Raw genomic sequence first — 15,115 nt, forward strand, 5'->3', positions numbered from 1 at the left:
CCTGTTCCGCCTCTTTCTTCGCTGCTTCCGCAGCCAGTTAAGTGTTTTTCTCTTTCCCTCTCTCAGTTGTGGGTTAGGGGATTTGTACAGTATTTGTGATTGTTGATTTTGGGGCAAAAAGGGTCTCTGTTGCTAATACTTTTATTTCAGAGCCCCATTCTGGTCGCGGAAGCGCCGTTTCGCTTCCTTCGCGACTGTTTCCCGGCTTGTGTGTTGCGGTGCGCAGTCAGCCGCTAGGGGGCGCGGCCGCGTCTCGTTGGTCTCCAGCGCGGGTTTCTCCTCACAGAGGAGCCGCGCTGAGGAGACCAACCGCCGCGGAGCCGAGCCCTCTCCTCTGCCTCATAAAACGCCCGTATACCGGGTCTGTACCGTCTTGCCCCATATCTGAACGCCCCGGTGGGGGTCTGTATTGCGGTGTTCTACCGCGTTAACGCCGGATTGGCAGGTTTTGCACTCGTTTTGTTTGGTGTGGCAGTGCGCGGTGAGGCAGTTGACCTGGTCCCCCTGGGGTGGGTCTGCGCACTGGGGGTTGTGAGTGCACCCTAATTTTGCCAGTCCCTGGCAACCAAAACTGTTGCAGTCCTCCGGTCTGCCCTAAATTCTCAGTGACACCCAAGCTATTGGGTAGAGTGTAAAACCCCTAAAGCTTCCCGTGTGCAGCATGGAGGACGACTATTATGGGGGTGATTCTCAGTCCTATCTGCAGGATGAGGACTTCTACCACGCAGTAGACAGCTCCATCTACCGCTGCGTGACAGAGGTGGTAGCCCCTATGGAGGAGCGTCTTTCGGCGCGCATAGTTGAGGAATGCGCCAAGTTAGCTCAGGCGCAGTCGGAAATCCCTTATGCCCTCCCAGGTTCATCAGGTGAGGGCCCCCCTGCGCCTAAGAAACCCTGCAAAGGGGGGTTGTCGGAGGGTGCTCAGGGGGTGGACAAGGGTGCCTTTGAGCGTCTGCGTGATGCTTTTTTGGCTAAGGCGACCGAGTCCCCACCTGACCAGCCTGCGGCCCCCGCCTCGGTGGTGGCTACTGGGACTGCCCCTTCGTCTCCGAGAGACTCCCAGGATTCGGACGGGGACGAGGAATCGGTGCGTTCCTGGCGACCTTCGGGCTCGGCCGCTGAGTTACCGCGGGACAGCTCAGGTATGCTGGACCCGGATGAAATCATGCATCCGCGGTCCGCGGCCTGGGCCCCGGGTGACAAGGTGGCAAAGTTCGTGGCTAGTCGGTTGCGCAAGCCTCTGGAGCAGGAAGCCAGGGGATGTCTCCGTGGGGAATGTCCTAGGCCCACCTTGGAAGGGAAAGTTGCCATGACACCGGATTTAGATGCAAAGATGGCAACCTTTCTGGCAAAGTTTATGAAGGATCCGCGTAGGGGCATTGACAGATCCTGGCGGTCGTGCCAAGACAAGATGCTTGACGCTGTAGGGCCCATTACTAAGATCCTTGACATGGCGGAGGAGGCTAAAGTTACTGGCTCCGCCATCGACCCCGACGTCTTGTCAAATTGGGCGCAGAGGGTAATTGTTTTCTTGGGCAATGCCAACTGCGCCCTTTCCACCGAACGGCGGAGGTCGTTCCTAATTAAGCTAGATCCTAAGTTAGGAGACTTAGCCTCTTCGGAGGCAGGAGCGGTTGCCCAAGGTGGTCTCTTCGGAGAACCGTTCATTAAAGAGTTAGGGAAGTTCGTGTCTACCTTCACGTCCCTTGACAGAGCTCAGTCCAGTATCAAACGCGTGTTCCAGCAGCGTTTCTCTCAAGGGGCCGGTCGCGGTAGGGGCCGCGGGACCGGCCGTGGCGGGCAGAATGCCGGCAACAGAGGGCAAGGCTCCGGGCGAGGTCAGTACAACACCTCAGCCAACTTCAACTCCTTCTATCCTACAAGAGGGCAGCGTTTCGGAGGTCGAGGCTTCAGAAGGAACTCCAACGCTTCCAACACACACGGTGAGTGTTATCCCCGCAGAGCAGGTTCAGATTGGCGGCCGACTAGCGGCCTTTTGGAGGGCGTGGGTAGAACTTACGGCGGATGCTTGGGTACTGCAAACTATCCGCGGGTTTCATATCGAATTCTACGATCAACCTTTTCAGGAATGCGCCCCGCGCCCTATAACCTTTTCAGTGGCCGATGCCCAGTTGATAGACGAAGAGGTCGCGGAGCTTCTCCGCAAAAGGGCCGTTCGCCAATCAACTCGGCACCCGTCTGGTTTCCTCAGCAATCTTTTCCTAGTGGACAAGCCAGGCGGAGGTCGTCGTCCGGTGATCAATCTCAAAGAATTCAATGGGTGGTTGGTCTATCACCATTTCAAAATGGAGGGAATTCATCTCCTTCGAGATATCCTCCTCCCACGGGATTGGTTTGTACGGTTGGATCTCAAGGATGCTTATCTTGTGGTTCCAATCTACCCTCCTCATCGTCGCTTCCTCCAGTTCCTTTGGCGGGAACAGGTGTTCGAATTCACGGCTCTTCCGTTCGGTCTATCCTCGGCCCCGTGGTGTTTCACCAAAGTGTTACATCCCGTGGTGGAGTTTTTGCGAGCGCAGGGAATTCGCCTAATCGTCTATCTAGACGACATTTTACTGATGGCACAATGTCCACGCAGTTTGCTTTCTCAGCTGGACCGGACGGTCGACCTGCTCCAAGAGCTCGGTTTCGTCATCAATGGAGACAAGTCGGTCCTCGTACCCTCTCAGAAGGTAGAATTTTTGGGGTTTGTCGTAGACTCCGTCGATGCTTCCCTGAGTCTTCCGTCCCGGAAGATGTCCAAGATCAAGCACGTCTTGCGACAGACAATTACGAGGTCTCACACATCGTTGCGTCAAGTTGCCAGAGTGGTGGGCCTGCTATCGTCCTCGATTCAGGCCATCTTTCCGGGCCCTCTACACTACAGGGCTCTCCAGCGCCTCAAAGCTTATCACTTACGCAGGGGCGTGTCCTACGACCAAATGGTTCCTCTATCGGAAGAGGTCAAGGAAGAAATGTTGTGGTGGCTTACCCACATGGAAGCCTGGAATGGTCGGGCAATTTTCGGATCTTCCCCGGACCTCGTCATCGAATCCGATGCCAGCAGAGTCGGTTGGGGAGCGCGCTGTGGGGATTTTTCGACAGGCGGCACTTGGTCCTTGGAGGAACAGAAGTTGCATATCAACTGTCTAGAGCTTCTGGCGGGCTCCTTTGCAGTACGCTGCTGGACCAGGGACTCAGTGAAGTCGTGCGTACTGTTGAAAATGGACAATGTTTCAGCAGTGCGGTATGTGAACCACCTGGGGGGAGCGAGGTCCCGTGCACTGGCGAATTTGGCGAAGCAGTTCTGGGATTACTGTCTAGAACGTCACGTATCGGTGACGGCGGAGTACCTGCCGGGTCAGGCCAACCAGGTGGCAGACTGGCACTCCAGGTACCTTCGAGATTCCAGTCTGTGGATGTTGGATGTCCAGGTCTTTCGCTGGCTCAACGGGCTGTGGGGTCCTTTCTCACTGGACCTGTTTGCGTCCCGCTTGGATCATCAACTCCCGAGATTCTTCAGTTGGAGGCCGGATCCGCTGGCAGAGGCCACGGATGCGTTTCTCCAGGACTGGAGCAAGGAGAAGCCCTTTGCGTTTCCACCTTTTTCGATGGTGATGCGGACAGCGGCGCAGGTTCGCCGGCAGGAAGTGGAGCTGGTGTTGGTGACGCCGCTCTGGAGGTACCAAGTCTGGTTTCCAGTTCTTCTGGAACTTTCCTGGGATTCTCCAATCATACTCCCCCGGTTTCCTCACCTGCTCCTCAACCCGGATCGAGATCCTCATCCTCTCATCGTTCAGGGCTCTCTCCGCCTCATGGCATGGAGGCTTTCAGGAGACGTTGGTCGCTCCCGGGCCTTTCGAGACCAGCTGAAGGTCTGTTATCCAAGGCCTGGGCTGCCAGTACGTCGAAGCGCTACAAATCCGCTTGGTCTAAGTGGGTGCGTTGGTGTCTTCGACGGAGTTTGGATCCCTTGGTCGCAGGGCTCGTACCCGTGCTGAATTATTTGGCGGAATTGGCCGTGGGTGGTTTTGCCTACCGCACGATTAATGCTGTGCGTTCAGCTATATCGGCGGCGCATCACCCAGTTGACGGTGCTCCGATCGGAGTACACCCTTTTGTATGCCGACTTTTGCGGGGCGTCCGATTAGCGTTGCCACCGGAACCCCGGTACTCAGTCCTTTGGGACGTCAATTTGGTTTTGAATCTTTTTCTGTCCTGGCAACCTAACAGGTACCTATCGATCAAGGAACTCTCGGCGAAACTGGCTATGTTGCTATGCTTGGTGTCCTGCCGGAGAGTATCGGATGTGCGTGCTCTGGATGTCTCAGCACGCGTGTTTTCACCAGATGGTGTCACGTTCACAATTGGTCGCCGCACAAAGTCGGCTTCTAGAACGATTTCTTATCCGGCTTTCATGGATGTCCCGAAGCTATGTGTTGTTCAGTGTCTGAAAGCTTATGAAGATATGACTTGGGACATTCGCCCTCCGGGCGAGAGACAATTGTTAATTGCCTTGCGTAAACCACACCATGCGGTCTCTTCCCCCACCATAGCCAGGTGGGTGCGTTGGGTCATGCAAGAAGCAGGTATTGATACTAAACGTTTCGGAGCTCACTCTGCCAGAGGGGCCATGGCCTCTAAGGCTTTCTCTGCAGGAGCTCGTTTAGAGGATTTGATGCGGGCCGCGGACTGGTCCTCCGATTCCACCTTTAAGAGGTTTTATTTTAAGCCGGTGGTGGATATTGCAAGTTTGGTGGTAAGTAAGCTTTGAACTAGCATAATCTGAGCCTCCGGTCCTGCCATAGAATCGAAATTTGCCTAGCATTTGTAACGGTAAGTTTCAATTCTATTAAGGACACGGAGGCGAGGATTATCCCACCCGGTATATCGTCAAGCGACACCCCCCCGTATGGCAGTAAGTAACCAGGTTTTGAAGTTTTTCATCATGGTTAAATCTGAGCTTTGCATAGTTGATTCGACTGTGAAATCCTGAATTGTCCGTTACGGCGCTGACGCAGTTCTGTTTCTTCTGTTAGGAAATGATGGTTCCAAGCCAGACCAATGAACTGATGGCGTGACTCGCGCGAAGAAAGAGGAGGAACAGGGAGAAAGGACTGCCTATCTATGGATTGTGGACATAGAGGAAGGACTCCGTTTTGGACTGTTATGTTATCGCAATGGGAGTTGTAGTCCCAGAGACATTGTTTTTCCTTGAGTTATATGACAAAAATGCTTTATTGTTGATTTTGAAGCATTTCTCTGCATTATGAGCTTTTCTAAGGCTGCTGTGTTTTCAAGTTTGTAATAAATGCGAAGAAAGAAAAGCATAATCCTCGCCTCCGTGTCCTTAATAGAATTGAAACTTACCGTTACAAATGCTAGGCAAATTTCGATTCATGTAGGTGGGCGAAGAAGAAAGTGGTACATTTCAATTACAATGAGACTGCAGAGAATACTATTGAAATGTTTATTAACTGTGATACCACCTATGTGGTGTATGTTATCGTTTGCACCTGCGGTAAAATATACGTGGGAAGCACAATAAGAAGATTGAGAGATAGGATGACAGAACACTACAGAGCATTAAAACAAGGAGATACACGTTACCCCACTGCATCCTATATGGTTCAAAATTATGAGAGTAAAGAACGCCATGTTTTCAGCTATCATGGTATTGACCATATTAAGCAAGACCCTAGAGGAGGTAATAGATTGTTGACATTAAGAAGAAAAGAAGTGATGTGGTTGATTAAATTGAAAGCAGTAGAACAAGGATTGAATATAGATCATGAATATGAATTCTTTTTGGGTCAAGAATATTGTACTATTGCTATTATCTGTATTTGTTTTTGAGATAAGGATTCACCAGATGAACTGTAATGTATCCAGAGAATGATGCATAGAAGGAATCTTTAATGTATATGTCTCTTCTAACGATGTTTAAATAAGAATTAGAATGTACTAGGATGCAAGAATACAACTATGAGAATGCTCTAGTATTTAAGACTACGAGACACATACTGTTTGTAATGAAAGGACGTTGAGTAATTGTAAGATACTAGAATTAATTCTCTCTTTCACTCCAAAATCTGGTCCTTTGCCTTTAAGATTTTATTTCAGAAGATGTGGTATTTATAGAGTGCAACGCACCAATTATAACTAATATCTATATGCATTGAGATAATACTTCAATAGCTAGTTACTTATTCTCCTTTATGATAATGAGTCTTAAACGTTAGTGATATATTATATGGAAAACTTGCTGATAGATCTAGCGTGAGAAAAGGAAAAAGAAATAGTACGGTTACCTAATACGGGGTAGGTAAGACTATGTTACAATCATGCCCTAGAATACTGAAGTTATAGCAACTCGTGCGGTAGGTTTTACTGTCTGGTGTCGATGCCCTAATTTTTATGGAACCACAAATATTACAGTGGTCAAGTACTATTAGATGAAATAAGAATTACAAGGAGGGTTTTCGGTAATGGGTATGATTTCAATTCACTGAAATATATTTTTTCATAAATAGGAGATATGGTAATAAAGATGACCGTTCCAAGATGGCACCTTTATTTTGCTATATTACTTGAACTATGGTGCCCGACCTAAGATGGCGACCGTATTTTCGTTATGTCCTTTTCGAAGAACGAAGAAATATTTAGAGGGCAAACGGCAATATTTATAACTTATAGGTTAGAATAGATACGCACAAGAATATATTTCTAATAAACTTGTAAATACAGTTAATTTAGACTTATCGTCATCAAAATTTTATATGAGATTTGTAACTAGAGGAAGGATATACAAATATTAAATATCGCAGGTAAATTTGAATGTAGAGGATAATTTCAAAACGAAGGTTAAATCATATAAGTAGAATCGAGAATATACTCCTTTACTAAGATGGCGCTCATTCTACCATCGTATAAATGAGAGATGCAAGATGGCGCCGATGTAGAACGCTACGAGGATACGATTATAATTGAAAGCTGAGGTAAGCTGGAAATTCGAGAGCACGAGTGCTGTTTGCTATAAGAGTAAACCTGTATGGGATCATATTGTAGAATCAGGAAATGAAAGATATGATTATTATTTTAGGTGTCGTACTCGCACATCTCTGACGGAGGAAACAGAGTGTATTAGAAGCAAGTCGGCATATACGTATAAGCACTGTTGAAGGTGAGGGACATTAAAAACGAATCTTTAATGTATTTTATGACAACAGACAGATCGAAAAATATTAAGTTGATCGTATAAATATTTAATTATATTTTTTGTAGATAGTTTTGCCGGCTAAGAGGAAAAGTAAATGGTTGAGATTACAACGCAAAGGGGTGAGTTTGTGTGTATGAGTGGAATTAAACTTTATTAGACTATTTTTGAATGGAAGAAACACTCAAATATGTTGTGGTTGATTCCAGATGGAGTATAGGAATGAGATACTATAGTACTTGGGATCTGAAATGGATTAAGATAACGTTATATTGGTACGTTGTAGCTTATTTTGGACCACACTTAATGTTAACATTATAAGTCATGACCTATTATTCATGACTGAGAAAATAACTTAGAGTGGCACTTTTCTTTGGTGGCTATTTACACTATATCTCTATAGGCGCTTACAGCACTTTAGGGTGTCTTGAGTTTGGTATCTTTTCTACTATCTCTACTGACACTTAATGGTAAGAGGGTGTATCCCTTCATAATTTACTATGTATTAGTAACTAGTGTGGATAATGGAATCTCCACAGGTGGAGTTTATTTAAATATATATAATTTTTGTCATTTGGGCTGCAGCCCTGAGGAAGTCAAAGGTCATAACAGACCAGACGAAACACGTGTTGGCTGCGTCAGAACGTTAAGAAGAATTGTGAATTGAACTCCTCAATGAAGAAAATAGATTGGGAGATTCTACCATTTAAAGACTGTAAATTATGAACTTTGTGTGCTCGGAAGAAAATAGTATAGTTTTTGAACTACCTTGGTGGTTTATAATTGGAGTCGTGGTAACCGACTAGCTTCATCCTGAGCACCTATCTTACTATTTGGGACATTACGCGAACCTTTACATGCAGTGCGCTCAGGCATAACTGTTACCATTTATTTGTATCTATAAAATGACACGTTAAAAAATAATACACTTATGCGCTATTAATAACAATTTCCAAAGTGACCATGCAGTTTGTCTTTTATAAAATCAAGAGCTTTATCTGTGTCATAGATATAGTAAGTGAAGTAAATGTATATAGATTACACGCTGGATGTTCCTATGTGGTTGAATAAGGTTTTTTTGTGGGATGATGATAAAGAACGGTGTAGTAATCTACAGACTTGTTTTGATACGCTACCTTAAATACAGGATGTGTCCTTGCCACCGTGAGTTTCTTGCATTTCAATTTTCCCAAAAGAGGGGGGGCTCAAGATAGATGTAGAAAATTAATTGAAGTATTAGTATTTCTCATGAGATATGGAAATCTACAGGACAGACCTTGAAAAAAAACAGAAATGGCAAACCTTTTACAGAAGAGTTAAAAAAAAAAAATCATATGTTCCCTTCGAAAATCTCCCCATAGAACATGTCCACAAACATAATCTAACCATACCTTTCTCATGAATTATAAATTAAATTACCTTAATATCACTTAATGCCATTACTTTCTCATTTTGCTATTTGGACCCTTTTATCAAAATATTTAATGTATTACTGCTGCAACAAAAATTATTTCTGTGTCTTAAGTCCTCAATTATATAAATTAAAAAACAAATCACAAATTTCAACTGCTTGAAAAAACGTAATATCTACTTTGTTGATTCACATGCTTGTTAACATATTCTTAAAAAAGAAATCACAAGAAAATGGGCAGAACCCTCTATATTCAGAGCCAACCCAAAAATAAACACATTTTTTAAAAGTAACACAACTGTCCTTTAAAATTATAAGTTTCCTATAAATTACCACCTCAATGCCAGGGTAAATAAATCACTGGGCCACAAACAGCAAAGTGAATTACTCCCCATCAAGATATAGTAGCTGGAAAACCACACAACGAGCAGCCTGACTATAGGATGAGGCTGACCATACAAATAAAATTGAGCCGTCCACTTACCAAAACGGCTGAAAAAAACGATAGCTACTCAAACACATATTACATACACTTCAAATTAAAATTTGCCATACTGGGCACCCAAAATGTAAACTGCACAGTTTTTCCAGCAGGAAATACATTTTAGTTAAGTTCTATGATTCGAAAAGGGGTATGATGGAGTAACTGACCTGCCTTGGGAAGAAAAAAAAAATCAAACTGCTCGCCCGATGAGGAAGAACCGTTGAAAAAATACTATATGGGAGACAAATATGTCTAAACAAAGATAGGATGCCCTTTAGTTTTAACAAAATCAGAAATATGTATTTAATCTTGTTTTATTGAAGAAGACTGTGCAACAAACAACTGTGGATTCTATGTCAGGACCGGAGGCTTCAGATTATGCTATATTCTTCCTTCGCTTTATTAGAATATTGCACACAGCAGCTCAGGAAACTAAATGTACAACAATGCTCAAAGGAACAAAGAGCATCAAAACCACTTGTAAGAACTAAAAAACTACAAGTCCCATGATATCAGTCCTGGTTATCCAACGTAGTCCTTCCACTATGTCCGCCACCAGGGTAGAAAGCCAGTCCTTCCCTCGACTTCCTCCTCTTTCTTCGCTGCTCACGCAGCCAGTTAAGTGCTCTTCCTGATTTTTCTTATCTATTTGGCTTTCTGTATAGACTTTCATTGCGCGTTGCTTCAGCGCTTGTTGGGGGCTTGTCGCGGCGTCTTGCCTTTCAGAGCCCCGACCGCGGGAGCGTTTTTTCGCTCCTTTCGCGGTCTTTGCCAATTTGTTGTTGCGGTGCGGTAGACGCCCGCCAGAGGGCGCCCTCACGTCTCGCTGGCTCCTCGGCGCTCTCCTCACTCTGGGAGACGCGCGGAGGAGTCAGTCAGCGCCGGAGCCTTGCCCTCGCCACCCCTTCACGCCCGGTAGACCCGGGTCTGTATTCTGACCCCATTTGTAATCAAGACGCCCTGTTAAGGGTCTGTACAGCGGCCTGGACCGTGTTTAACGCCGGAAGGCGAGATATGCACTGCATTTGCCTGTGTGGGTGGTGAACGCGCTGTGGGGGTGGTTTAGACCCAGTCCAGAGAGAGGGTCTGCGCGTTGGGGGTCACAGTGCAGCCTCTATTGCCAGGTCCTTGGCCCATAACTGCATTGCAGCCCTAGGGACTGCCCATATTCTGCCCACAGACACCCCGTGGGGTAGGCAGTTTGCTCACCCTCCCTAGTTGGGTTTACATGGCTGGAATGGAGGAAGATAATTATTTTGAGGACTCTAACCCCTCTTTTCAGGATGATGAATTTTACCAAGCGGTTGACAGTTCCATCTACCGCTGCGTGCCCATGGAGGACCGCCTGTCAGCACGTATTGTTGAGGAGTGCCAGAAGTTAGCGTCTGCCCATTTACAGGGTTCGCCTGCCCTCCCGGGTCCCTCAGGTGAGGGCCCACCGGCCCCTAAGTTGCCACGTAGGGAAAGTGCTCCGTTGGGGGCACAGGGGGTGGACAAGGATGCGTTCGAACGCCTTAGGGATGCCTTCCTGGCTAACGCGTCTTCTGCCTCCCCTGCGCCGCTCGCGGGCCCTGACCCTTCATTGGACGTGGGGACTGCCCCCCCATCTCCGGTGCTGTCTTCCCCCGATACGGACGACGATGGCGAATCTGTGCGCTCGTGGCGCCCCTCGAGCTCGGCTGTGGTCTTACCGCGGGATGGTTCGGGCATGTTGGACCCGGATGAGTTAGTGCATCCGAGGTCTGCGGCTTGGACACCGGGTGAGACCGTGGCTAAGTTTGTAGCGGGTCGCCTGCGCAAGCCCTTGGAGAAAGAGGCTAGGGGTTGCCTACGTGGGGAGTGTCCGAGGCCCTCTCTAGAGGGTAAGGTAGCCCTGACCCCAGAGTTAGATGCGAAAATGGCCACTTTTTTGGCCAAGTTTATGAAAGACCCGCGCAAAGGCATTGACCGCTCCTGGCGGTCATGCCAGGATAAGCTCCTTGACGCGGTTGGGCCCGCCACGAAGATTCTTGACATGGCGGAGGAGGCGAAAGCCAATGGTACCGTCATTTCCCCTGAGGTTTTGTCTAACTGGGCCCAAAGGGTGATAATTTTCCTTGGAAACGCTAACTGCGCCCTTTCCACTGAACGTAGACGTTCCCTCCTCATCAAACTGGATCCCAAGTTGGGGGACTTGGCTTCGTCTGAAGCAGGTGTGGTAGCCCAGGGTGGTCTTTTTGGGGAGCCCTTCATCAGAGAATTAGGTAAATTTGTCTCTACCTTTACCTCGTTGGACAAGGCGCAGTCCACCATTAAACGCGTCTTTCACCAGCGTTTTTCTGGAGGGGCCGGTCGCGGAAGGGGCCGCGCGCCCGGCCGAGGGCAGAATGCCAATAACAGAGGTCAAGGCTCCGGCAGAGGACAGTACCAGACCTCTGCCAATTTCAACAATTTCTATCCCACAAGAGGACAGCGCTTTGGCGGCAGAGGCTTCCGCAAGAACCCTGGACCCAACAATACCAATGGTGAGTGTCCTTTCTTTGGACCAGGTTCCCATAGGGGGGAGGCTGGCAACCTTCTACGAGGAGTGGGCATCGCTCACTGCCGACGCATGGGTCTTACAAACCGTCCGTGGTTTTCACATAGAATTCTACGATCAACCTTTTCAAGAGGTTTTGCCTCGGCCGATTGTGTTTTCGGAACCCGACGCGCTTTTGATCGACGGGGAGGTTCAGGACTTGCTCCGCAAGGGAGCCATCTGTCGATCAACGCGCCACCCCGCTGGTTTCATCAGCAATGTGTTCCTGGTGGACAAGACGGATGGCGGCAAACGCCCGGTGATCAACCTCAAGGAGTTCAATGGGTGGTTGGTCTACCGGCATTTCAAGATGGAGGGGATCCACCTCCTTCGGGACGTGCTTCTCCCTCTGGATTGGATGGTTCGGTTAGATCTCAAGGATGCCTACTTGGTCATTCCTATCCACCCTCCACACCGCCGTTTTCTGCAGTTCTGTTGGAAGGGCGCGGTGTTCGAATTCACCGCCCTTCCGTTCGGACTTTCCTCAGCTCCGTGGTGCTTCACGAAAGTGCTGCACCCGGTAGTGGAATACCTGCGAGGTCAGGGTATTCGGATGTTGGTGTATTTAGACGACCTTCTTTTGATGGGCCAGTGTCCAGTGGTCCTGGCGGGTCAGCTTCGGCAAACCGTCTCCCTACTTCAGCGGTTGGGGTTTGTGATCAACGGTCCAAAGTCTGCTTTGGTTCCCTCTCAGAAACTTACCTTTCTAGGCTTCGTTATAGACTCAATCGGAGCTACGCTCAGTCTTCCCTCAAGGAAAACCGCCAAGATCAGACATTTGCTTCGACAGACGATCGCAAAGGATCGGACGTCGTTGCGTCACATTGCCAGGGTGGTGGGCCTCCTGTCGTCTTCCATCCAGGCGATCTTCCCGGGGCCGTTACACTACAGGGCGCTTCAACGCCTCAAGGCCCACCATCTGAGACGGGGTATGTCCTACGACCAGATGGTGCCCCTTACGGAGGAAGTGAAAGAGGAGATGTCTTGGTGGCTCACGCACATGGAGGCGTGGAATGGGCGTGCGATCTTCGGATCGGTCCCGGATTTGGTCATCGAATCCGACGCCAGCCGATCGGGCTGGGGCGCCCGATGCGGGGATTTCTCCACCGGCGGCGCCTGGTCTTCCGACGAACAACAGTTACATATCAACTGCTTGGAGCTCCTAGCGGGGTCCTTTGCGGTCCGTTGCTGGACCAAGGACTCGGCGACAGCCTGTGTCCTGCTGAAAATGGACAACGTCTCGGCGGTACGCTACGTGAACCATCTGGGAGGTCCGCGCTCTCGAGCGCTAGCGAATTTGGCAAAGACTTTTTGGGACTATTGTCTCTCCCGGCACATTTCGGTGACGGCGGAATACTTACCGGGCCGAGTCAATCAGGTGGCGGATTGGCATTCCCGACACTTGCGGGATTCCAGCCAGTGGATGTTAGATCCCCGTGTGTTTCAGTGGCTCGCCGACCTGTGGGGTCCGTTTACGGTGGACCTGTTTGCGTCCCGCCTGGATCACCAACTACCACGGTTCTACAGTTGGAGACCAGACCCTCTAGCGGAGGCCACGGACGCCTTCCTGCAAGATTGGAGCCGGGACCGGCCTTATGCCTTTCCCCCTTTTTCGATGGTGGTCCGGGCGGCAGCGCAGCTGCGCCGTCAGGGGCCGGACTTGGTGTTGATCACGCCACTTTGGAGATCGCAAGTTTGGTTTCCGGTTCTTCTGGAACTTTCTTGGGATTTTCCAATCCTACTCCCCCAGTTTCCTCACCTCCTGCTGAATCCGAGTCAGGAACCGCATCCTCTCATCACTCGGAGTTCGCTCCGCCTCATGGCGTGGAGGCTTTCCGGGGCCGTTGGTCGCTCCCAGGCCTTTCGGGATCGGCTCAGGGCCTCCTGTCAAAAGCCTGGGCTGATAGCACGACAAAGCGATACAAATCCGCTTGGCTTCGGTGGATGCGTTGGTGTCTTCGAAGGGACCTGGATCCCCTGGTCGCGGGCCTTGTTCCCATTTTAAATTTCTTAGCTGAATTGGCGACGAAAGGTCTGGCGTATAGGACGATCAACGCTATGCGTTCTGCGATTTCTGCGGGTCACCAACCGGTGGAGAATTCCCCGGTGGGGGAGCACCCCTTTGTTTGTAGACTCTTGCGAGGTATTCGCCTGACGTTGCCTCCGGAACCCAGGTATTCGGTTCTTTGGGATGTCAACGTGGTCTTGAATTTGTTTTTGTCCTGGCCGGCTAATCGTTACTTGTCATTGAAAGAGATTTCGGCGAAATTAGCCATGCTTCTATGCCTGGTATCTTGCAGGCGAGTTTCGGATGTACGCGCATTGGATGTTTCCGCGCGTGTTTTTTCTCCGGAGGGAGTTACCTTCACGGTGGGGCGTCGCACGAAGTCCGCAACTCGATCTATTTCGTACCCGGCTTTTGTGGACACCCCGAAGTTATGTGTTGTGCATTGCTTGAAAGCTTATGAGGACATTACCTTAGACATTCGCCCGGCGGGCGAGCGACAGTTACTAATTGCCTTGCGTAAACCACACAAAGCAGTCTCCTCCCCCACTATTGCAAGGTGGGTGCGTTGGGTCATGCAAGAGGCAGGCATTGATACGAAACTTTTTGGGGCTCACTCGGCCAGGGGGGCCATGGCCTCGAAGGCTTTTTCAGTGGGAGCTCGTTTGGAGGATCTCATGCGTGCAGCGGATTGGTCCTCGGATTCCACGTTTAAGAGGTTCTATTTCAAACCAGTAGTGGACCTAGCCCAGTTGGTGGTGAGTAAGCTTTGAACTAGCATAATCTGAAGCCTCCGGTCCTGACATAGAATCGAAATTTGCCTAGCTTATGTAACGGTAAGTTTCAATTCTATTAAGGACACGGAGGCGAGGATTATCCCACCCAGCTAACCCTCCATAGTCGGGACCCACCCGTATGGCAGTAAGTAAAGCGTTTTCGGACTGTTCTACATTGTAGTTCTGTTGTGCCAGTCTTACGATGCTCCTCTGTTCGCATGTTTGTGGCACCTGGTTTACGCTGTTGTTTTTCTGCTAGGAAACGATGGCGTCAAACAGGATCAGTGAGTGAGTGGTGTGATCTGCGCGAAGAAAGAGGAGGAAGTCGAGGGAAGGACTGGCTTTCTACCCTGGTGGCGGACATAGTGGAAGGACTACGTTGGATAACCAGGACTGATATCATGGGACTTGTAGTTTTTTAGTTCTTACAAGTGGTTTTGATGCTCTTTGTTCCTTTGAGCATTGTGTACATTTAGTTTCCTGAGCTGCTGTGTGCAATATTCTAATAAAGCGAAGGAAGAATATAGCATAATCCTCGCCTCCGTGTCCTTAATAGAATTGAAACTTACCGTTACATAAGCTAGGCAAATTTCGATTCTGAGAGCCTGGCAGAGTAAAGTTGTAGTCAGAGGAGACAGCGTAGCACGTAGGTCAGTACTGTGACTG

At 48.9% G+C, this 15,115-nt stretch overlaps 1 protein-coding gene across 1 annotated transcript in view; it reads right to left on the reverse strand.

Moving 5' to 3' along the window:
• The window catches only part of ERICH2 (glutamate rich 2), a 370,290-nt gene that overhangs the window by 291,915 nt on the left and 63,260 nt on the right, over window positions 1-15,115 (reverse strand). The window lies entirely within an intron of this gene.

The sequence above is a fragment of the Lissotriton helveticus genome, chromosome 3_1 (genome assembly GCF_964261635.1).
Source record: "Lissotriton helveticus chromosome 3_1, aLisHel1.1, whole genome shotgun sequence".
NCBI lineage: Eukaryota > Metazoa > Chordata > Amphibia > Caudata > Salamandridae > Lissotriton > Lissotriton helveticus.